Raw genomic sequence first — 22,946 nt, 5'->3', positions numbered from 1 at the left:
CTCTCTCTCTCTCTCTCTCTCTCTCTCTCTCTCTCTCTCTCCAACGCATCTATTTGTTTTTTGGTGTCTCTGTGTCTCTGTCATTGAGCATCGTCTCTGTTTCTGTCTCTGTGTGTCTCTGGGCCTGAGGGTCTCCCTCTCCCTGTCTTTGAGTGAGTTCCTTTCTGTTCACGACTTCTCTTCCTTTTTCTATGTCTCTGTATCTCTCCGTATCTCTGATATCTCTGTGTGTCTCTGTGTGTCAGGGTTTCCCCTTGTGTCGGTGTCCCCTTCTGCTTTTCTCTCCTTTCCCATTTCCGTGTCTCTATCTCAGCGTATCTCTGCATATCTCTGAGTCTCTGTGTCTCTGTGGGTCTCGGGCCTCTCCCTGCCTAAGTGTCCCCTGCGCTCCCCGCCCTCTCCCTCTCCCTCTCCCTCTCTCCCCCCCTCGCTCTCTGGCTCGCGCTCTCTCTCTGAGCATCCTTGGGCCCGGGGTTGCCATGGGGACAAGGTGGGAGCCGGGGATGGCGCGCGCCTGGGCTCGCGCCGGCAGCTCAGGCGAGGAGCAGCGGCCAGAGCAGCGCCAGCAGCAGGCAGCGAGCGGGCGCGGGAGCGGGAGCGGGAGCGGGGGTAGCGTTGGCGGCGGCGGCTCCTCCTCGGCCATCCCCTCGGAGCCGTGCAGCTGACGCGCATGGCGAAGACAGCGGCGCCTACCGATGGGAGCAGCGGTAAGGCAAGGCGGCGCGGCGCAGCCGGGCGGGCGGGCGGCGGGCAGCCTCCTCCTCTCCCCAGCTCGCCTGCGCGCCCGCCCGCCCGCCCTCCCTTCCTCCCTCTCCCCTCGCAGCCCCTGCCCGCCCGCCCGCGCCGCGCTCGCCCTTCCATTTAAAAATCTTTAAAACTTTGCATATTAATATCTGCGCTTTGCATAATCTGACCCGCGCTTTATTGATTGCAAGAAGCTTAATGCAGCCGGCTCGGCCTATTGCAGAGAGCTCTCCGGGCGGGAGCCGGGCGGGCGCCGCTCGCTCCGCACCGCGCTCCGGCTGCCCGCGCTGCTGCGGCCCCGGCCCTCTCGCTTCCCTCCCGGCGCTCGCACCCAGGCTTTGCCCCCGGCTGGGTATTTTTATTATTTGGGGGCGAGAGTGGTGTGGGAGATCGGCTTGCTGTTGATGGCAGTGAAGGAACCAAAGAAGAGATGAAGGGGGGTTGGGATGGGGAAAATGGGGATTGAGAGGTTGAAGAGGGAAGAAAAAAAAAGAGAGGAGGCAAAAAGGATGGGGAAAGAAGAGGCATGAAGGGGGAAGCGGGAGAGAGAGAGAAGGCAGCCGGCGGAGGACAGAGCTGAAAGGACGGAAGAGCGAGAGCCGAGACAGAGAAGAAAAAGGGAGGGAGGCGGGGAGCGCAGACTAGAGAAAGAGCCGGAGACAGCCCCGGAGCTGGCGAAAGAGGCAGGCGGCGGGCGCTTCATCATCGCCGCCCCCCAAGCCAAAAAAATAAAGAAAAGGGGAAAAAAGGGGGGGACAATCACACCAATAAAAAGGTGTTGAAAACAAAACACATCGCTTCTGGGGCCACCGAACACAAAAAGGAGTGAGCTTGGAGACGCGAGGCGAGGTGGTATCCGCTCCTGGCTGGTCGTGGCTTCGGAGAGGCTCCCAGGGCTGGGTGGGATACCCTATTTTAACCAGCATTTGAGGAAGGGGTAACCGTAAAGAAAATGAGACGAGAGGGTTCAGGACTGGTGGCGGTATCGCTTGCTTTTTTTTTTTTTTCTTTCCTCTCCCCCCTCCTTCCTGGGGGTGTGGGGGCCGGTTTAGTGTGGCGATGGTTGGTGATGCTGTCTGAAGCTCGGAAGCAAGCAGGGTGCATGGGGGGGAGAGGTAAGGGGACTGGGAACAAGAAAAGGCTTGGGGTGGGAATGGGGGCGTGAGAGAAAGGAATGGGGTGCCTCGGCCAGCAGAAAGGGTAGAGAACGGGAAGTGGAAGCAGCCGGGATGGGACGCGGAGAGGCGGTGGTGTTTCTCAGGCGTGAAGAGATGTGGAAAGCGGAGCCCAGGGGCCCCAGAGTGAGGTTAGGGAGCCGCAGCGCACCCCTCAGCTCTCTCGGCCAAGTCTGTAACTTGGGGAACCCCGTTGGCGGCCTCTTGTTCCCTGCTCCTTTCTTTCCCTCTTGTCATTTCATGCTCTTTTCTCTCTTTTATGTCTTCTCTTTCCCCCAGTTTTTCCTCTTCCTCTTCTCACTGACAGATTCCCTCCCCCAGGTTGTCTTCCTTTCTCTTTCCATTCTTTCTACCAGCTTCCCCCCCTTTATTTCATTCTCTCCCCCTCCCACTCATTTCCCCTATCCCATCCCCTCCCCCTCCCTCAGTTTTCATTTATCCAACACTTTTGCAGCCTCAGCATTGAACAGGGTGCCAGGGAGAGGGGCTCCATGCTTAGGCAAGGGCCCCCTAACTTCCCACCAGACTCTAACCTCTACCACCAAATCCCACAGATCGCCATGCTGAGTTTACCAGTGGTGGGGGCTCGGGGCTGTCCTGGGGTCTTGGGACCACCTCTTATCTTTTTCTGGCCTCTGGGAAAGTCTTGCTGAAGCCTCCCTGGTGTGTGTGTGTGTGTGTGTGTGTGTGTGTGTGTGTGTGTGTGTGTGTGTAAGAACCAAAGTGAGGGCTCATGATTGTGGTCTTGGCCCCATTGAGAGAGAAGGGTGTGGACAGAGAAGAAAACCACACAGGAGGGAGCCCGGGAGGAACTGGGGGTGTGAGGGCATCTGTCTGAGAGGGTCCTTAGAGCTTTTTCATCTCAGGTGAGAGATCCCAAGAGAAAGGCCCTGGCCTGCTGACCACTCCCCACTTTCTCCCTCCACCATTGAGTCTGGGGCACTAGAACCAGTAAGTCTTAGATTTTTATTTATTTATTTATTTATTTTATTTATGCGTAAGAGTACCGTAAGTCTTAGATTTAAAGAAATTTCAGTCAGCTACTTAAGCTCCACAGTTGTAGATAGACTCTTGCCATCCTGACAGACGGATTTCTCTCCCAGTCTACAGCCTATAAAGGAAGAGTGAAGAGCCGTGGCACGGTGGGGGCCTGGTGTGTACAGAATCAGGTCGTGGCTGCAGCATGCGTGTATTCAAGGTCTTCGTAGTAACGAAGAGGTGTTCAGGACAGGCTAACTGTAGGAAGGGTTCTAGAGTCGTAGAAGAGGTGAGCTGAGAGTGTAGAATGGTGACAGATGTTTGTAGTGAGGGTCAAGTGCCTAATACCTCTATTGTGGATGATCCACATACAAGAGGGAGTCTGGTGTGTACTTGGACGGGTTTCTTCTCCCCTTATATTTTTCGTGCCATCCGTTTTATGTGCATGGGGGAGGCCCTCTCTGGCTCATGTGTGGCAGTGTCTGTGAGTGTGCAGGGCCATGTTTTAAGTGTGGCATCAGCGGTGGACACAAGACTCTTGTGCTTGAGTAAAGCTCCTATGTGCGGTTACTGGACATGTGGCATGCATGTCAGAGTCACGAATGTGAAAATGTCCTTTCTGCACAGCCTGTTACTGTTGTTATTGTCATTGGGAGTTCCCGTGGGTCCTGGATAAGAGGGTAGGCAGGTTTTCAAAGCAAGGTCTAGGTGGAGTGCGGACAGGTGCCTCGCTTGCTCAAGAAGGTGGGAGGCTGGGTGGGCTTGGACATCATGTTTGCACAGCATCCAGCATCCATGAAGCTGGGTTCAAGAAAACAAAACAAGAAAATACCTACCCTCCCACAGTTGCCCCCCTCACAACCTTCCTTTAGCCTCTCCGTAGTAACAAAGTATCCTCTTCTGTGGAGACTGAAGCCGGTGGCCTGCAAAGACAGAAATGGATCAGGGGCTCAGACAGTAGCTCTAGCTGAACCAGAATCAGTCTTCTACCGGATTTGTAGATAATTCTAGGCAGAGGCCCAGCCATGAATTTTGGAGCCATCTAGACCCTGGCTTTCTGGTGCTGTTGACTGCCCGTCTGGAAGGCTGCCGTGCCGTCACTTCGGACCTCACTGTATGGTCGTCTCTATAGAAAGTAGAGGGTTCCATGGTACTGCGGTGCGAAGGACTCGGTCACACTGCGTGTGCTTGCGTGGATATTTATGGACACACCTGTACTTAGGTTGTGCGTACAAGTCCTGCGTTGTTAGCCTTCGTATCCTAGACATCGTCGTTGTTGGTCAGATATTTTTCAGTGGCCACTCTGGGCCACCTCCCACCCGGTTCACAGTCACCCCCTCCTTACATTCAGGGCCTATGGTGGCGAAACCACGAAAATAACAGCTACTGGTGGAGCTTTTCTGTAGCCCTGGTGCACAATGAGGACCCATTGGAGGCTAGTGACAGATGTCCACGCCAAGAGCTGGCCAGATGTTGTTGATAGGTGCCAGGGACCAGTTTTCCTCTCCAGTGTGTGCCGGTTAATTTCCAGGATTTATCAGGATAGAACTGGTTGAGAAGCCTGGGTATGGAGAAATAATGAGGGTGTGGGGTTCCCCCGTGCAGCTCTGCTCTCCTAAGTGTGTCCCTTACTGTTTTCCTTTGGTTTCTTCTCCATATATTATTATTAACAACAATGGGTCCCTCCACATCCCCTGGCTCTCACAGGAGCCTGGACAGTAATCTCTTTTACAGATGAAGACTCTGACACATGATTAGCTTAGTCCATGAGCCCCCCTCCCCCGAGCTGGGGCCAGAGTCAAGGGGTTTTTGGTTCCCGGTGGTGAGCTTTGTGTGCAGGAATCCACTGCCAGTCCTCCTCAGCTGTCCCAGTGACGTTCTGGACCGTTCCCCCAACTCCTCCCTGTGCCTGGAGACCACAGACCTGTCTCCAAGGACCTGTCAGGTGATGGATGCCTTATGTGACTCTGGGGTGGGGGGCTTTGAAGACCTGTGTCTTGCTTTCCATCATGAGGGGAAAGCTGGAAAATGAGTGGGTTGAACCTGCTCGGTCAGATGGTTTAGGTTGGGCCTGTTCAAAGACAGCTGTACAGAGGAGGACCTAGGTCCTGTCTGATGAGCCCAGGGTCACTTTTTCAGAAGCATGTGGTGGTACTGGGTAGCAAACATGCCTTTCCTCACTGTGCTCTCTCCCCATGCCACTCGATCCCCGAGGCAGGTCGTTTCCCCAGCTTTGACACATTCAGAAGGAGGCTGGAGGTACCCACCTCCCCATACAAAGGCCTTGCATTTAATAGGTATTTGTTGCCGTGGCAAAAATCGGTATGTGAGTGAAGTCAAGTTCCCTGAGGTAATTAGGATTGTAATATAATTACTCTTGACCTGAAAATAATGGTTAGGTACCAACTACTGACTGTCCTGGGCCTGGGCTCAAACAGGACCAACCCTGGCCCAACACTAACTTCCAGCCCGGCGCCTGGCCGTGAGCACAGGAAAGAAAGAACAAATGGGTTCCAGCTATGAGGATGGGAGTTAAAAGGATGCTTAAGGGTCAGGAAGGGAGAGAGTGGGAGGGCAGCAAGATGGCCAAAGGAGGTGGGGAGGAAGCTGCCGGCGCGGGAGCCAGGTCGGGTCGTGGAACCTGAATTTGGTCTCCTATGGCAAAGCCTCTTCTATGGAGGCTTAGAAGGGGAGTAAATCATGAATAATCACACAGACACACACACACACACACACACACACACACACACACAAACACACACATGCAGCTCACGACAGTGTTTCTTGGACACTCAGGAACTGTCATGTGTGAACACGAGTTTGCTCATGTGTGTGCCAACAGCTACAGAGCGTCCCTTCCAGAGATGAAGTGTGTGGGTGGGGGTTGGGGGGAGGCTCGCCCTTTACCCCTGCATCCTTTAACAAGCCGGGCTGTGGCCCACACTTGCAAGAGCATCGGAATAGGCCAGGGACCCTCCCCCACCCTGGGTGTGGACTCATGTGGCATTCATGGACTTAATCCGCCGCAGTGAGGCCAGGGAGGCGGCATCTGTCACTTTCACAAACACAGGCCACAGAGTCTGAGAGACACACTCCACTTGTCCGCAACCTCTCAAGAAGCCGGCATCTATACTGAGCTGCCCCTCCATGCCTAAGACAGAGAGCCCCTCGCAGTCCTCACATCGCGCACAGACAGATGTGGCAAACCACTCCTGCAACTAAAGTACTTGTGCATGCGTTTGTGAACATACACACATGCAGATTCATACATTCACACGTGGAGTACTGCTATAGCCATTATTCCTATATGCAAAACCATGCACTCATGCACCCTTTGACTTTTAACTACAACTGCTGACATCCTAACCTCCCTCCCTCCCTCTCTCTCTTTTTCTCTCTCTCTCTTTCTCTCTGTCTCTCTCTTTCACACCACACACACACACACACACACACACACACACGCACGCACACATTCCTTTTGACTTAAAACACAGCAGTACCATCCCACCAACCGTACACACATACCTCGAAGCTGATTCACACACGCATACACTCAGATACACAAGAACCACTCTGGCTAGCGGTCATTGAAGGATGACAGGCTGAGCGGTGTGCTGAGGAGGGGGATCACCCCGAGGCATGGGCCGAGGGTCACACAACAGGGTACATCGGATTCCCCTGAGGAAAGAGTCAGGCAGACCCTGAAAGGGCTCCGATGGTCCGGATGGTTCTGCCAGGTAAGAGAGATTCAACAAATGCAGGCCAAAAGCAGAAGCCAGCTAATGGCCGAGGCCGCTGATGGCCGAGGTGGCTGGTCAGCGAGGAGGGAAGGCCCTACAATTGATGTGACTCAGAGCTGGACAAATGATGGCGCATTTGGCTGAAGCTTGTGTGTGTGTGTGTGTGTGTGTGTGTGTGTGTGTGTGTGTGTGTGTGTGTGTGTGTGTGTTGCATAGACCAGAGACCAGGCAGCCTTTCTCACCTCTGTGAGGAAAGGGCCAGACAGGCTCTGATGCCGCAGGGTGGGTTCCTGACCTGACTCCACCTTGCGTGCTGCAACCTGGCAGGCGTAGGTGTCTTGGGGTCTTTGTATGTTTGAGGGTGCTTGCTTACGTGCATGGGTGTTCATACCCTCGACTGCGGCCGTCCCGTGTGTCCGCCTCAGCAGAACTTGGTGTCGTCGGCACTCTTGGTGTGCACTCTTGCATGTATGCAAAGCCCAACCACAGAGTGCTCGGAGGAACATTTTAGGTCGAAACCAGGGCACCTTTGTGTCTCTCTGGGTGTGCTGAGTGTACAGGGACGGCTCTCACTGTATACCGTGTGTTCTTACATAAATGTTTATGTGTAGAATATACATTTACGTATATTGCACTGGTGGGAAGGTTACGGTTGTGAGAAAGAATGATTCTGGCTCCATACCCTCAACTCTCCATGCATCTGGTGGTCCACGAGGCCGGCTTTGTGCATCCGTTCGTCTCCCCATCTCTGGATAGCGGGAGGTGGTGGTGGTGGGGGCTTATATGCCTTCCTGTTTTAGAGTTTGAATATCTGTGTCCACAACTCTCTCCCTCTGGCTATGGCCAAGGGTGATGTGGGGCAGACGAGAATGAAGGGGACATCTCCCTGAATCTCCTCATCCCTCTGGAGGGAGGTCAGTACAACCCACACTGGGCTTTCGGCTGGGCTCCAGTAGCCCAGCACAGTGCAGACCACTCCCCTCCCCACCCCCATGACCTTTGAGCACAGCAGTCCCAAATACATATTTATCAGAGGGGCTGTGGGGACCAGCCCCTCCCCCACAACTCCCCTCAGGGCCCAGCCTGCCTGGCTGCAGAGAAATTAACCTTGTGACATGGGAGCTTGCTGACACCGGGGGGGGCCCCCTCCCCATCCACACAGGGCATATGAGCATGGGTGTGTGTGAGCAAGATAGAGAGGAGGCACTTCATCCAGACGGCAGGCAGCAGCTAGAGGAAGAAAGGCACACAGGTTACACATGCCTGTAAAACACGAGCGGGCGTGCGTCCCCCCACCACACACACTCATAAGTCATGAATGCATGTACAGACACACGTGCAGATGTAGGCATGGGTTCTGAAATAGAGACACCTGGATTCCAGACCATATGACAGGCTTGGGGACATGGTTCAGTCAATGGAGTGCTTTTTAACTGCACAAGGCCCTGGGTTTGATCCCCAGTGTCACATAAGACAGGCTCAGGGACTCACACCTATGATCCCAGCACGCAGGAGGTAAAGGTTCAAGGATCAGGAGTTCATCGGCACCCTTGACCACCCAGAGAGTTCAAGGTCAGTTGAAAGACCACATCTCCAAAACAGGAAAGATAGAAAAGCAACTCTTGCAGCAAACACATGTAGCCACGGGCCCTGACCCAGGTTACCGGTGCTTTGCGTCAGAGAGGCTCTTGGAAAATGAGTAAGTCATACATAAGCCGTGCTTGTAAGTCCTAAGGCAGCCAATCCACACAGACATAGGTGCGTGTGTCTACAGAGATGCTGAAATGGACACATAGGATTTGGAAACAAGGGTAACCCTCTGTACAAGGCTATGACAAGCCAGACGTCTATGCAGGCAAGCAAGACAAGACTAATACCAAAATGCCAGGATGCTCTTCTTGTGGACGGCTTTTCCCATGGAGATCGTAAAAGGCAAATACTGGAACACGGTGAAGCCCCAGCCCATGTGCCTGTGAGCGCACACCGCTTAGTTCCGAAGCCATGGGGAAGGCACCTGTGGTGACCAAACCAGACACACCGAGTGACAGAACATGGTTGCTTGGCCCTCGATCCATTACAGTGAAATGAATCTGGGTCGATGCTTAAGTCCGAAAATGTTTCTGGAGTTAATTTGCTTGTTGCTCACATGCTGAGTGCCTGCGTGTGCCAGGTCTCATCCTTGATCACGGGGAAATGAACCAGCGGTTTAGAGAGCACACTTGTGCCCACAGGCCTCCCGGAACCAGAGGGGAAGAGGAACGGAAGCTGCAGGATTGAGGTGGGGAGGGACCTTATGGAAGCAGGTCATGTGTAACACCTTGGAACAGCGGATCTCAACCTTCCTAAGGCTGCAACCCTTTAATACAGCTCCTCATGTTGTGTTGACCCCCCCACCATAAAATTATTTTCGCTGCTACTTCATAACTGTAATCCTGCTACTGTAATGTGAATATCGGTGTTTTCTGTCGGTCTTAGGTGACCCTTAAGAAAGAGTCGTTTGACCTCAGAGGGATCACCACCCAAAGGTTGAGGACCACTGGTTTGAGGAGGAAAGGCTGTTCAAGCCAAGAGTTGTAGGTTCTCGTTCTCTCTCTCTCTCTCTCTCTCTCTCTCTCTCTCTCTCTCTCTCTCTCTCTCTCTCTCTCTCGTCCTCAAAGCCACACAGGCATAAATAACTCAAGGTTCAGACATGCCTCCCCCACTGTGGCACATCTGTCCCTGGGAGACTGCTCTGGGTGTGTCCCTAGGTGGATTATGGGGTCCCTCAGCTGTGGTCCAGGTCTGGGGACTGTGACCAGATACACAAAACGCAAGAGGCACCGTGGAAGGAGACTCTAGGAGGCCTCGTCTGCGAGGCACTGTGGGGACAGGTGGAGAGCTACAGGTGCGTGGGGACAGGTGGGTAGGTATAGGTTCGAGGTGGCAGAAGAGTGGAATGTCCCACTAACAGCAGGAAGATCATGAGAACGGAAGAGACTTCACACAGCTCTAAGGGGATTCAGTCCTGATGGCATGTTTGGCACCTGAAGAAGGTCCAGGGAGTAAGCCTAGCAGGGCTGGCTCAGAGCCTGGTGGGGAAGAGGGGTTAGATCCACGCCTTTCTGCTGTCCCTGTCTGTGCAGGGATCCCCGGTGAAGGCCTTTCCTGGTGGTGTTCATGTCTTTCCTTGTTCCTGGCCACAACTCTTGGCCACCAGCTGGAGACGAACTGGTGTCAGTTGCCCTCGAATGGAGACTTGCCAGGGCATGGGAGTTGGGATCCTCTCTAGCAGCTACTGCTACTTCACAGTTTCCTGAGGCCTCTGGTGGTCGGGCTGAGGGAAGTCAGCCCCCTTTCTGTTTCAGAAGGGATCCCTGGGATGGGGAGGTGGGCCTTGATAGAGCCCTGCTAGGAACATTGGAGGCTTATCAAAGCTTTGGGGGGCTGACTCTTGGAGCTGTGTGGATCAGACACCCCATAGTCTATATGGGGAAGAGACAAGGACTCCAGCTTTGAGGGCAAAGGAGCACCACAGTTAGGGGGAGCTGTCAGCTCCTCACACAGAGAAAAGCTACCCACAGGCCAGGGAGATGGCTCAGGGGAATGGCTCAGTTGGTAAAGTGTTGGTTGTGTAATGTCAGGTACCCACTAAGAAGCTGGGTGTAGAGGTACATGCTTACAGTCTAGAGCTGGAGAGACAGAGACAGGCAGGTCCCTGGAGCTTGCTAGTCTGGCTGAACTGAGCTCCAGCTTCAGTGAGAGACCTGTCTCAAAATATAAGGTGAAAGGGGCCAGCAAGATGGCTCAGTGGGTAAAAGCCCTTGCCACCAAGCCTGCCTACCTGTGTTCAATTCCTGGAACCCACAGAGAACTCAACTCCAGGAAGTTGTCCTCTGATGTCTACATGCATGCTACTGTGCTCTGTTTCACACACACACACACACACACACACACACACACACACACACACACACACACACTCCTGCCCGAGATAATCATAAAGGAAAACTAATATGGTGGAGAGAGATTGAGGAAGCCGGCGAACCTCGACTTCTGGCCTCCACATGCACCTACACACGCATGCACACACACTTGTACATATGTGTACACGCATGGACACATATACAGCACATGCACATATATACACACAACAGCAACAAAAGCAGAGGAGGAGGAAAGAAAACCCAGGCACTGTGGACCAGGACTGTAACATCAATAACAAAAATGTAGACACCAAAGGATCAGGAGTTGAAGGCCAGCCTGGACTACAAAGCAAGTTAAAGGCCAGCCTAGGCTACATGGGACCCCTCTCCCATACAAAAGCCCTATGTGAGCTGGTGCCTGCCTGCCCGCTTGAATTTTACTCCTTTTATGTTAGCTCCCAGAGATGGAGCCACATACTTCCCTGTCATTCTTTAAACCCATCCTCTGCCTCAGGGCCTTTGCAGTTGTGAACATCGGCAGGAAAGCCCTCACCTCCTCCACTCATTTGGGAAGCTGTTCAAATGACAGCACTACTGACCATTCGATCTAAAATATCATTCGCGATCCACCCCCGCCCGCCTCATTTCCTTCTGTAGTCCTCACGTGTATTTTCTTCCTGCCCTATCTCTTCTTCCACTAGAAATTCATAGGGTGAGGTCTTGTCTTGTTCACGGCCGCATCTCAGCACCCAGTTCAGCACACTCAACAATCTATCAGTGGTGTGTGCCCAAGCGATGTCACACAGGAGAAGAATGTCAAACACGAGCGAGGGGGCTCACTTTCCGGGGGAATAATAGTCTATAAGCTGCGGAAGACACCGACAAACCGGTTGTGTCCTGTCTGCTGGAGACTCAAAGCGGCTTTGTTTGGATGGTGTGTCTAATGTAGCCCAGGTTTGCTTCAAACTAAGTAGCCAAGGATTGACCTTGAATACCTGATCCTCCTGCCTGTACCTCCTGTGTACTAGCATTCCAAGTGTACACCACCACCCTCACTTTATGGGGTGCTAGGGATTGAACCCAGGTCCCTTGTGGGTGCTAGACAGGCACTCGGCCAGCTGAGCTACATCCTCAGACCTGCCTTCTGATCCACGTGCTTTCAGCCTCCTAAATGCTGGGATCACAAGCGTGCCCTGCCATGTTGAGTATAAGTGGTTCTTGGCGTACAGCTCAGAGCTTTCGTGTATGTTAGGCAAGTGCTCCACAGGGCTGCAGCCCCAGCCCTGTTTTCTTTTGTTTTGCTCTGAGACAGGGTCTCATGTAAACCAGGTTGGGCCCAAACTACATTGCTAAGGATGACCTTGAACTCCAGATCCCTGCCTCGCAGTGCTGGGATTCTCCGTGTGTGTTTAAGATGCCTGCTTTTGTGTCTTGGCTGAGACTATAGGGAGGTCAGGAGCCTCTTCATGGAGAACACAAGGCCTCTGCATGGGGTTGGTGAGCAGCCACAGTTTGGGGCCCACACTGACAGCAACTGTTATTCAATGCCGGCCAGGGGTTAAGCATTATTCTGGGTGCTTTGAACTTGTTTGCCTGTTTGTTTTGTTTCTCTGTGTAGCTCTGGCTGCCCTCGAACTCAAAGAGCTCCATCTGCCTCTGTCTCCTGAGTGCTGGGATTAAAGGTGTGTGCCATCACTGTTAGCCTTGAGTGCTTTTAACTTAAGAAAAAAACTTAGATTTGCTTATTATTATTTTATGTGTGTGTGTGTGTGTGTGTGTGTGTGTGTGTGTGTTGCCTGCATGTGTGCACCAAGTATGCCAAGGGGCCTTAGCAGTCGGAGGAAGTCATCGGAGCCCCTGGAACAGGAGTTAGACGTGCTTTTGAACTACCATGTAGGGGCTGGGAATTGAACCTGGGTCTTCTGGAAGAGCAGATGGTGCTCTAACCCTAACCCTCTCCAGCCCCTGACTTTATAGTATTCAGTTTTGTTGTTCTTTAAGAAGAAAAAGGGAGGGACAAATGCAGGCATGGGGGATCCTTAGAGAGTCAGACCTGGTGCTGGCCCTGTGCATTGCAAAGGTGAACACCCACAACGGCCAGCACCTGAAACAGCAAAGAGGTCAGGCCTGGGGTCGGGGAGGGACGGCACTTTTTAGCAGAGGCCCCAAGGGTGACTTTAGGGGCCATTGAGACAGCAACTCTCAGAGATGAGAGGCCAGCTTCAGTCGTCTGGGTTTCCTTCTTATCAACACCGGGAATGTTCCTTATTTTTTTATTTACATCTGGATTGCAGATGCTGGGACGTCTAGCCTAGAATCAGAATTGGGAAATGCTGAATGAATGAATGAATGAATGAACGAACGAACACAGGGGCATATTAAGCCAGGTATCTCTATTGCATTTGCTCACCTGCTCAGGCTACCAAAGACCTCCCTACCCCGCCATTTCTCAGCCCCCCGCCCCCGGGGGCACACGGCAAATCATCTTTTCTGCCCACGCACTCGCTACTCTCTCTGTGTCTGTGCCCTGCTGAGTTCCTGAGCAGAGACTGCCCACGCAATGTCTCGCAGGAGCGTTCCGAGACAAGTACCACTCTCCTTACGTTACACCCGAGCAGACTGGCTTCAGAGAGGTGATGCGACTCAGTCACGGCCACACAGTGAGGGGCTTGGAGATCTCCTGTCTTTGTTTGTTGTGTTTGCTTCAGAAACTCTTGTAGCCCAGTTTGGCCTGGAATTTTTTAAATTAAGTATTAGTTAACCAGTTGATTAATTTGTGTGCTGTGTGGGTGTGTGTACCAGCGTCTGCCCATGTGTGTGTAGAAGGCACAGGAAGAGGCCACACACCTTTGTCACTCTCTACCTTATTCCTTGAAGACAGGGTCTCTCTGGGCTGGGCGTGGTGGCGCACGATTTTAATCCCTTCACTGGGGAGGCAGAGACAGGTGGATCTCTGTGTTCGAGGCCCGTCTGGTCTACGGAGAGAATTCCAAAATCGCTAGGGCTACACAGAGAAAACCTGTTTCAGGGGTGATGGGAGACAGGGTCTCTCACTGGAGTGAAAGCCCCAACTTAATGGTTTCACACACAGTCATGCCGAGTTTCTCATGTGGGTGCTGGGGACTCGAACTCACGTCTCCATGTCCTTTCCCCACTGAGCCATCTCCCCCAGCCCATGGCCTCTCAGCCTTGATGCCTCTGCTTCCAGCTCAAGTGCTGATGAGGTTGGAGTCAGATGCTGCCATGTCATGGGATCAGTTTTAACTCGGGGTCTTGCAGCTGGAGAGCGCATGCACCCTCCATGGTCTGTGTGAGCATTTACTCTTAGAGTTCTTTCCTCATGGCCTTGGGATGGCAGGAGCCAGGAGTCCCAGTTCCTGCTTCTGGCTCTGTAATGAGCAGCTGTGTAAACCTGGGGGACTTTCTGTTAGCCCTCAGTTTCCTGATAAGGAAGCGGGACAGACTCGAGCTTGGTCCTATCCTGCCCACTTATTCATAGCCAAAGTCATAGGGTGATCTCTGAACTTCAGAGTCACCCATGTTCTGTTTTCTTTTGGAGATCGTGCTTCACAACCTAACCGTGGCTGGCCTGAAATTCTTTGTGTGGACCAGGCTAGCCTCAAACTCACAGAAATCCATTCACCTCTGCCTCCGGGAGTGCTGAGATTAAAGATGTGGACCGTTATGTAAGGCCCCACCCACATTCTTGAAACCTCTGGAACTCTGCTGGGTTTGGCATAGAAGACCCTGACTGGCTGGGGTGGGGAGCACTTCTTCCCTTGGCTGCAGTCCAGCTGATAGAGTGTTCAAACTCTGCTTCTGATGGTTACTTAACAAGCTGTGACGCGTGTGCATTGCAGAGAAGGAGAAGACACAGACTTAGTGGTAAGAAAAAAAAAAAAAAAACACCAGGGTAGCCTAGTTCAATGAAAGAAAGAAAAAACAAAAACAAAGCAAAACAAAAAATAGGAGTGTATACACAGCTATACTTATACGTCCCAGGAGGGAGAGACAGGAGGATGAAGAATTCAAACTCAATCAGAGCAAATTTGGAAGTATAGCTCAGTGGTAGAGCCCCTGCCTAGAATCCCCCAGTGAGGGGCTGGGGGCGTGGCTCAGTGGTAGAGCCCCTGCCTAGAATCCCCCAGTGAGGGGCTGGGGGCGTGGTTAAGTGGTAGAGTGCTTGTCTAGGATACATGAAGCCTTTGATTCCATCCCCTGCCTCAAATCATTAGCACTCCCTACCCCATCCTCACTGCATAGTTTATCTTTAAAACTTATTGGAATGCAAATTCTAGGTTCCAAACTCAGGTTCCTGATTTCTGCACCAGACCTTTTCTTTTCCTCCTCCTTCTTTTAGGTTGTATCTGTGTTCATTCAAAAAAAGGGGGGGATTATATACTTCACATTTATACATCACATTTCTCCCCAACAAATGGATTTTGACTGACAAGTCTGTGCTGGTAAGTTTATTTCAGGTGTGTTTCTCTGCCTAGCCCCACAGCATTCCTTTGTGTGGCTGCTTTGACATCGGTTACTGTGTCGACCCCCAGCCACTCATGAGACATCTGAGTTCTTTCACGGATGTCCCAATTGTCATGGTCCCCAGGTGACAGGTGAGGGGACTGAGGCTGGAATGTTCCGTCCTCTCCCAAGTGTGAGCGCCATGGAGAGCACACAGGGATAGCATGGTTATAGTTCTCCTGAGTTAGCCTCAAACAGAGGGGAGGGAGCATGGAGAGAGCAAACCCCACCAACTCCTCCTCTTAGGGGCGGGAAGGGGCCTTTGAGAAGACCATCCTGGCTCAGGCCTCGAGACCCAGACCCATGCTCATTGGATGACTGAACTCTATCTACCCCATCCAGCGCTCCACTCTCTTGCTGCCGCGTTCCCCAAGCCCACTCGCTGCCTGCTACATCCTTGCCAGCTTATCAATAGGTTAAGTGGTCAGGTCAGCGATATTGACCATTTGATTAGGACCTTGTCAGTTCAATCCCCGCTCATCTCATGGGCCTCCTCCCTAGCCCACGTGTCCCCTCTTGCTTTCAGAGCCTGGGAGCAGCTGGCTGTAGGAACAACGACCATCCCCACACGGGACCCCCACTTTGGGAGCCTGGGCCAGATGAGCCACTTTTGGCTGTCTCTTTAGGTATGGGCTGCCTGTCCCACCCCTCCCTTGCTGTGCAGTTGCACTATGTCCTATGCTCAGGCAGTCAGCGCTGCCTTCCTCTCAGCTGTGTGACCTTGGAGAGAGGGCCTTAACCTTTCTGAGTCTCCAGGTCCTCAGCCGTGTGTTTGCAGTGAAACCGGGAGTTTAGAGCAGTCTGCGACCTCACTTGCAGAACATCCGACAATCTTCGGTGTATAGACTGTGTTAGGCAGTATCCACCGCACTGATAGAGACATGCGTGGTCATATCTTTGTGTTGCCCTGTCCCTCAGTGGAGATGTATATGGGCAGGCTGTCTCCTGGGAGAGAAGTGACACCATCATCATAGGTCTGTCCTCAAGTCCCAGTGTGCAGCCACATCCTATTCTGGACGATGCTGAGGCTCATACCTGACCTCGCCCTGCCCTCAGGTACCTCATTCTACGTCAGATGGACGGTAGATGACCCCAGGAACAGCCAAGCCGTATAGCTACTGACTGGGAGAAAAACTGAGGGGCAAGGGGACCCAAACCTGACCTGACTTTGTCCTGTGTAATCTGGAATCTGCCTTCTGTGATGCAGCCTCAGGGGACAAGGTTCGGGTCCTGGCTCTGCTGCTTCCTGTGCCTGTGACAGCCAGCTCTGTTTCTCACGATGCCAAGGTGTATGAGAGGGGCTCATCCATGCACCAGTTAGAGGATAGTGCACGGCCCGCTAGGCTCTGCCTGCAGATAGCTGCTTGGAAAGGGTCTTTCTCCCCGCTGCGGAGGACAGGTGGGAGTCCTGAACTTGAAAAGTGGGATGGCAGAGTTGGAGTTGGCCCTCCAGGGTGGTGCTGACCATGGGGCACTGTGCAGGTGAAGGTGGCAGAGGGCTGAGAAACACAGGTAGGGCCTGCGAGCTGCCTTGGGGGAAGACCCCAGCCCTAAGGCTCTGTCTGACTGAGGGGGGCTCCTCTGAGACTGGGGATTCCCCTCCCGCCCGCCATCACTTACACCAATATTGACGGTTAATGCCGTGTCGCCACCGTGTTCAACACTCAGCGCGGCTAATTGTTTTGACTGGGAATCGGCAAGGCGATTAAACGCCATCGATTTTGCCCTGCGCGCTGCATCGATTTTTAAATTTCCTATTGATCCCAGCCCTAAATCTCCTTAACCAAGACCTCACCGTGGAGATGACAGCCACTGATTAGCCCTGGGGTGGGGGGGTGTGTAACGTGGGGGGGGACAACCCCCAAGGGGAGCCACCCCATCCCTCCCTCCCCCCAGGGACCCTCAACTCCCTGCCCCTGAGGATAGAGGCCGGACCAGACTCTCAGGAAGAAAGGAGGGAATGGGGAACTTGGGGGACCCCAAGCTCCTTTGACCCCTTTTTTCCTGTTTGGGATTTTTCTGTTCTCTTTGTATAGTTATACCCCTCCTCTGCTGTCTTTTCTCTCTCCCATCTCTCTCATCACTGTCTTTTTCTCTCTTCTCTCTCTCTCTCAAGTCCATGCCTCTCCCAATTTCCCAAATCGTCCTCTGATCTCCTGGGCTTCAGTCTTGCATCTGCGCCGCCCTGTCTGCCATGACTTAGAAAAGTCGTCTATAAAAGCCCACACGGCTAGTCTTGCCCGCTCTTTTGCGGTTCCCACCTCTCCCCTCCCTTCTTGGGAGTACACCCACAGGTTCACACATGGGTCTGGGCTTTGTGTCTGGTTCTCAAGTCTCTACCTCTCTGTGTTATTTCTCTTTATTTTTTTAGAGACAAAATGTCACTCTGTAGCCCAGGTTAGCCTAGAGCTCTCTATATACTCCAGGCTGTCTTTAAACTTGAGACTAAACATCCTTTCTCAGACTCCCAAATGCTAGGGTTACAGGCACGAGCCACTATGTCCAGATGTGTGTGTGTGTGTGTGTGTGTGTGTGTGTGTGTGTGTGTGTGTGTGTGTGATGTGTACACAGCCTGTAGGCAGCTGGGCAGATCAGCAGACTGGAAGGTGTTTTTGCAGGTGCCTCAGTTGTTGTAAACCTCTCCCAAGCAGCTCAACTGGTTTCTGCTTTTTCTAGGCAGCTGTTCTAGTCTTGGAGTCTTCTTGGCAGTTTGGCTTCCCTTTTCTGAGAGGGTCTCTCAGCTTTTATTGCTTACTCTGGCAGGGAGGGGGTCTAGTGAGTCTGGTTGGTTTTAGGAACTTCCTGAAACTACTTTGAGTTGTTCACTTTCCTGCTTAAGGAGCTCCCCAGCAGTACAGAATACTTCTCTTTCAGAGGACATTGTTACACAACAGTGTGTGTTGGGAGGATGGGTGCATATGTATGTAACCGAGTGTTTGTTTGTGGAATGGGCATGTATAGGTAGGTGTATGTGTATGGGGTGATTGTGGAGGTCTTTGGTGTCATTCATTTACTAGCCATCCACTTTGTTTTTTGAAGTAGTCTCTCACTGGGATCTGAGGCCTGGCCAGGCAGCCCTAAGATCCTCCTGCCTCTCTGCCTCCCCAGTACTGGGATTGTGAGCACCACACCAAGCATTCTTAATGTGGGTTCGGGGGATGCTCCTGTGGTCAGCACATATCGATTCCCCCAGCCTCTAACTCTGAGAGAGAGTCTTGCTCTATGTTCCTAGTTGGATTCGAACTCATGATCCTTAGGTTTGAGCTGCCTTAGGCTCCCACATGCTAACATGAGAACTTTCATGCCCAGCTAGTCCCCATCTCTCTCAGCATGGCTCACTGTCTGTTTCTCAGTCTCTATGTGAGGGACGCCTCCCAGAAATCCTGTTACCAATGAGACCTCCTGTGCCCCACAGTCCCTGCCCCTTCCCTAAATGCCCCTGCAGACAGGGGCGGGAGGGAATGATCTTCCCATGGGCTTGGGCAGCTCTCCCGAGAAGCCTGCATATGCAGGAGGCTTCGGTGGCAGGCAGGGTGACCCAAGCTATAGAACTGCATCTGTCTCTCAACAAACTACATAGGACTTTGGCTTTAAGACATGGCCCCTGTTGCCTCACCTGCACAGTGGAGAAGGTAGGAGCCTCTGTCTTCCAGCCTATAGGACTGAAGAGGCTTAGAAGCTGGTTTTCCTTGGGGATGGTTTGCCCACCTGAACCAAAGTTCATTCATCTTCTAGATTTGGTTGGCTGTTGCTTCCTCAGTCTTCCCTCAGGCAATACTAGCGTCCCCTGGCACCTTCTGCTCACCGTATCACACCTGTGACAGCTCCGTTCTCTGTATCTGTACATTAACCCTGGGGGGGGGGGGTGGACAGACACTTTGTCTAATCCATGTCTTGACTCCACACTTGGGTAAGAGATGCTTTAGAAAAACCTCAGTGCTTTGCCAAATACAGTGGCACAAGCGTGTAGTCCCTCCCACCGCCAATGAAGCTGAAGCAGGAGGATCATGAGTTTGAGGTCATTGTGGACTGACTGCACAGTGAGTTCCAGGCCAGCCTGGGCTACAATCAAGGTCCCATCTCTAAGAGAAGAAGGAAGGTAGAAGGGAGAGAAGAAGGGAGAGAGGGAAAGAAAGGAACGGAAATATATGTTGCGCAAATGAACAATTGAATACACAAACATCCATCCACGTCAGAAATACTGCAACCTTATATTTTCATGTCCCCAATATTCATAGGTGCTTCATAATAATCAACCCTCTCAGATTTACTTCTCCACAGATCTTGCCAGCACTCATTTAAGATGGTTTTCTAATTAATTAATTCATCCATCCATTTATGATCTTATAGAGCGCTTCAAACTTGCCAGGTCCTCTGCCAAATGCTAACATTGCAGCATGGAGTTCTCATTCGCCCAGGGACTTCCTGAACCAGGGATCCTGGTGGTACACTGGAATCCTAGTGCTCAGGAGGCTGGGGCAGGAGGATCATGAGCTTGAGGCCAGCCTGGGCTACATAGCAACACAGAAAGGCGATCTCAAAAAAATTAATAGGGCTGGATGTGGTTGCTCACACTTGTAATCCAGCACTGGGGAGGCAGAAACAGACGCTCTTTGAGTTAGGCCAGCCTGATCTATGCACAAATTCCAGGCCAATTGGAGATGCATGGTAAGAGCCTGTCTCAAAATCAGGACACACAGCAGAGATGGTTCAGTGGGCTTCACACGGTAGAATGAGAAAGTTCCTGCCATTGTTCTTAGATCTGTACTGTGTGTCCTTTGACATGTGTGCTGTACACACACACACACACACATACACACACACACACACACACACACACACACACACAGGGGGGGGCATACCCAAAATACACAATTATAATTTAAAACCAAGACAACAGCAAAAGCTTCCCATCTGATGGGAGGACGGGTGTTCAACAAGGGCAGGTACCAGTGTGCCCATTATAGGGTGGGAACATTGAGTCTCGGAGGCTATGAGTGGCCACTGAGACCAATGAGCAGCCAATAGGACCTAAGTCTCAGGCGCTTGGTCCCATGGTGTGTGGATTTACAGCTGCTGTTGGGGATATAGGAGGAGACCCTCTCGACTCAAGGGGGAGCCTCAGCCTACACGAGGTCCAGACCAGTGCAGAGGGATACTCACTCTTTTTCCTCTCCCTCCAGGTTCTCGGCTGGACCGGGTTGGTGGCCTGAATGTATTAGCTTTGCTCCGTCTGCCCAAGAGGTAAGAGTTGTGGCTTGCAAGTTGTGTGTTTCTATGCTCCGGGCTTCTTGCTTTCCTGAATCCCCACCCCTGACCTCCCCTTGGGGGTGGCTACCATTGCTTGTGCCATTTCTGCTCCCCAGAGGTGATGTTCTGTTTGGCATTTTATTTCCTCGGCGTATTCCGTGGCTTCCTGGACAGACTTTGGGTGTCAGTGACTGCGGACTGTGGTGGCTTACTTTGCATCCCTGGCGGGTGTGGATGGTGACAAGGGATTTGAGAAAGTCAGTGCTGTCGTGCTGTTATCTATAAATGAGAACAAGGGGCCAGCAAGACGGCGTGCTGGTTTAAGGTGCTTGCCATCGAGCCTGAGGGACTTGAGTTCAATCCCTGGATCTACATGGTGGAAGGAGAGAACCGACTCCTCTTAGTTATCCTCTGACCTCTGCACACAAACCGTAGCATGTGCACCCCACTACAGACACAAATAAGAGTAAGTAAATAAATCTCGATATTTTAAAATCAAGGTAACAAAGCGTGCCCATCTCATGCAAAATTGTGAGGACAGAAGAAGGTAGAGGAAAGACAGACGGATAGGTCAAGGGATTGCAGGTGTGTCTCAGTTTCCCTCTTCCAGTCAGAGGAGAGGGGTTCCCAGCTCCCTCCATGGTGAGGTGTGTGTGAAGATGAAGGAGGTTACTCTCCAAAGCATGGAGACCCAGGCGGCAGAAGCTCAGACACAGCTGGAAACAACCCCTGAACAATTCAGGATTCTCAGAGCCCAGCAAGGCTCCCAGAATGAAGCCCGAACTCCCAGGGGGTTCAGTACTGTGGGGACCGCAGGCCTGGGTATTCGCCCTGCTGCAGGCTCTACTCTGACACCTTCCGCCCTCTGTCATCCCTTCTCCTGGCAATGAGTGGCAGGGGTGGTGGGTAGTGAGGTCTGTGATGTGGGGACCCCCCCTTCATGCTAACAGCCCTGTTTAACTAGAGCAACTGAACCCCAGCTTCAGGGTCCTGGAGAGCCACCTGTCACCCTTCAGGGCCTCCTGGTCTGCAGGCCCCGAATCACCCCAGGTGCACTTTGGGAAGCTAAGGACAGTTGTAGCCCATGTTTGTCATCCAAGGCAGGGATCATGGTGCACTGGACAGTGGGGAGGGGCAGCTCCAGGCTGTACAGACAGCCCTGAGTCGCTAGGCTTTGAGTTTTCAAGAGAAACAGAAGGACTAGGAACATAAGGTAAGGACTAGGGTGGCAGCTTGGTTAATCCAGCGCTCTGCTCACTCAGAATACGCCACACCCTGGGTTCCGTCCTCAGCACTGCACGGAATAGGCACTCCTGCCATCGCAGCACCCGAGAGGTGGAGGCGGAATGAGCAGAAAGACAAGGGCATCCTTGTTTACATGGTGAGTTTGAGGCCAGCCTGGGCTACATGAGACCCTGTCTCAAAGAGGAAAAGGAAAGAAAGGAAGGATAAACAAACATTTATATGGGACATCTCCCAGTTTTAAATGCTAATGACTAATGTAAAATTTCAAAGATCTCTGTGTGGTCCAAACCACTTTTTACTTTCCTTGTGTAGTTTTATAGTAGTTACAGACTGGGACCCAGGAAAACACATACCCGTGTTAACCCAGTTGTTCAGTGACTCAGAGATATTCACTGTCCCCCCATACATGCACGCAGGCACGCATGCATGCACGCAGGCACACACACACACACACACACACACACACACACACACACACACACACAGAGTTCATTCATACGCTATTATTTTAGCTGGTAATTATATGGGTACCTTAGTTACAGGGTCAAAACTATCTGTCTGTCTGTCTGTCCGTCCATCCATCCATCCATCCATCTCTTCCTCCTTCCTTAACATGGTCAGTTCTGTAGCCCAGGCTGATCTCAAATTCTGAATCCTCCTGCCTCAGGTTCCTACTAAGATCACAGGCTCAGAGCCTCTCTAGTGCCTTCTTTAAGGAGTCAAATTACATCCTTCCCCGGCTTCTCATGCCCTCAGGTGCCCTCGATGTTGAAGGTGGCTTCTAGGAGCTTCTAGGCTACGTTAGGAGTTAGAGGGGGCTTTGAGGGCTGCTAGGAGCTGGCTTTTATTTGAAGTAGTTCTCTGTTGCCTAAAGTCGCTCAGCAGAGGTGCAATTTGAACACAGAACTGCCTGAATTTAACAAATGCTCTCATCCTCTACCCTGAATCTCACCCCAGCATTAGAAACCACGGGAGTGAATTTCTTTCAGGAAAACAGAATCTGATTTATCAACAGTTGTGTTTAACTGGAGTGGAAGGGCTTGGCTAATGCTGGTCTATGCATAGGCTCACTGGGTAAAATTAGGGACAGGCATGTGCTAGAGAGGCATTCAGCCATTGGAGTCTCTTGCCAACTGGCTTTGAAGACTGTCGCCACAGTGCCCAGTGGTTCAAGGATGAGATTCGCCTCCCACCCCCATCTGCAGGGTGGATGTGCCTAAGGAGACCACAAAGTGCCCACTCTCACTCTCTTTCCTCTAGCTCTACCAGGAAGGCAGCCGGCTCCCCAAATATGTCCCAAGGCCTTCTCAGTGCTCCCCATGAGCCCCAAAATGAGAGACACCCAGACCTGGGTCTACTGTGGCTTCCCTAACTGAGGCATGGCTCCC

At 52.3% G+C, this 22,946-nt stretch overlaps 1 protein-coding gene across 21 annotated transcripts in view; it reads left to right on the top strand.

The window, feature by feature from the left end:
* Nucleotides 1–553: 553 nt before the first annotated feature.
* Nucleotides 554–22,946, top strand: part of Pou2f2 (POU class 2 homeobox 2) — an 87,426-nt gene continuing 65,033 nt past the window's right edge. For 10 of the 21 annotated variants that reach the window (XM_087584108.1, XM_087583846.1, XM_087583381.1 and 7 more), the window contains exons 1-2: nucleotides 554–707; nucleotides 20,247–20,307. The gene's annotated coding sequence lies outside the window, so the exon portion shown is untranslated. Of the gene's footprint in view, nucleotides 708–1,794; nucleotides 1,860–2,785; nucleotides 2,871–6,547; nucleotides 6,635–20,246; nucleotides 20,308–22,946 lie in introns of those variants that run through there. The other 11 variants (XM_087584417.1, XM_087584894.1, XM_087584754.1 and 8 more) reach the window with 3 other exon arrangements.

The sequence above is a fragment of the Rattus norvegicus genome, chromosome 1 (assembly GCF_021556685.1).
Source record: "Rattus norvegicus strain SHRSP/BbbUtx chromosome 1, alternate assembly SHRSP_T2T, whole genome shotgun sequence".
In the NCBI taxonomy this organism is placed as follows: Eukaryota; Metazoa; Chordata; class Mammalia; order Rodentia; family Muridae; genus Rattus; species Rattus norvegicus.
This window is presented reverse-complemented; position numbering and strand designations above follow the sequence as displayed.